This window comes from Octopus bimaculoides, chromosome 8 (genome assembly GCF_046866305.1).
Source record: "Octopus bimaculoides isolate indiv1 chromosome 8, ASM4686630v1, whole genome shotgun sequence".
Lineage (NCBI taxonomy): Eukaryota > Metazoa > Mollusca > Cephalopoda > Octopoda > Octopodidae > Octopus > Octopus bimaculoides.
In genome coordinates this window covers 42,580,486-42,582,481 of record NC_142935.1, presented here as the reverse complement: position 1 = coordinate 42,582,481, position 1,996 = coordinate 42,580,486, and positions in this window count along the sequence as shown.

Below are 1,996 nucleotides of genomic sequence, written 5' to 3'. Positions count from 1 at the left end.
TAAGCAACTGAATTTATTTATGCCCTGATAGGTAGATATTATGTGAGTACATTTTTATAAAAATACAACTCTCGGCTATAAAGAGTATTGGAAATAGGTTCATATTTTGTCAAATCCCATATAGAAAATTGCTGATCAGAAGTAGCATGAAATGTGGTTGTAAGCCTAATTTGAATTAGGTTATAGATTGGAAATCGAATGTTAGACGACAATTTTCATTGCTGAAGAAATTAAAATGCGCATACTGCTGCCAAAGTTATTACAAATGTTATGAGAGGGTAGAAAAAAAAAAGTAAAAAGAAATTGCATTTCGGTAGTTTGCTAGGTTCAATGACGTTCTAAGTTTTTAACTTATTCAGGGTGTCTGTTATCATATTTGCATTTGCTAATATATATATGAATCAACCATAAATCAACTATGTGTGTGTGTGTGTGTGTGTGTGTGTGTGTGTGTGTGTGTGTGTGTAAGTTTGTGTGTATACTAAGATACACACTAGAAGAAATCGCGCTATAGGAAACAAACAGCACCACAATGTCCTTGCAACTGGCACATGCTGTTAAATTTTAATTAACCTTTCCCGTTCTCTTTATCCTTATCCTGACTATCTGAATTTATATATGGCCGTTCATGTTAAATTGTATTGATGTTTTGTCGATACGTTGATGCATTTGTACGTTTGGAAATATGCAGTTGTAATACTATTGGAGACTTTTTATTTTTGTTATTTTTTGTTTTCTGTTTAAATATGGATAAACACTCAGTCTTCACGCGTTTGCATCTTATGCGTACGATAAATTTATAGTTACAGTTGTTTATGGTGAGAATGTAGAGTACTGTGAAAGTTAGTGTGTATATTTGGTGCCAGTGCAAATTAACTGATTAGTGTCAGCTATTTGCATATATGCGTACTAAGATCATGTTAGCTTACTCAATATAAATGTATATTAGAGTAATAAAGTAAGAAAGTAGAATATTTTGTATCATATGTATATGTATGTATGTATGTATGTATGTATGTATGTATGTATGTATGTATTTATTTCTATATATATATATATATATATATATATATATATATATATAATACTAAAACTCAAAGTTTGCTTTCTTGCCGCTTGATTAAGATGATAAAGATTACAAATAAAATAGTCATTTCCCCCCCCCCCCATCTAAGTAAAAAGAATCAAGTTGAAAATGTTGATTTGCGGAGGTATACATCAAAGTGTCATCGCAGCTACCGCCGTCCGTCCTTTTTTCTTACTTTGCTTTTTTTTTCTGTTAATAATTTATACAAGTTTCGGAATGCTGTGGACTGCAAGATAGAAATTTGCCCTATATTCTATGAGATATTTTTGGGATCCGCGGTACTTAATTTTTTTTCCTTAAAGGGGTAAAGTGTTATTATATTTAAAATAAAATATTAATTATTATCATCTTAATCAAAAGGTAGAAAAAAAGGCAGAAAAAAAGGCAGAGGGACTATCTCTTCATAGACCAAGATCAGTTACAATGGGAGGATTTGAATCTCATAGGAATGGAAAAACAAACAACAAATCGGTTGTACCTTATAATGAAACTCTTTAAAGAGCATTCAAATGCCATTTGCAGCGTTGAAATCGTTGCCTCAGTGAGGTCAATTAAGCAAGTACACGTTGACAAGAAATGACCAAGCTGCTGTTCAAATAAACAATGATAATGAAATTAGTTAATACCCAATGAGTAGGTATATTGGACCATCCGAAGCAGTTGCATTCATTTCAGGATGTTGATTTCATGAAAGAATACCTGCAATAGTCAAACTGCAAGTTCATATACCAGATATACAAAGATTATTGCTCAGAAATAATGAGGATATATATGACTGTCAAAGAACGTCATATGAGAAAAACATTGACAGAATTCTTTTTTTTTTATGCATGAATAATGACTTTGCAAATATATTACTTTATGCTGAATTATCCATGTATTTCATTTGGAACAGCAGTAACAAAGAAT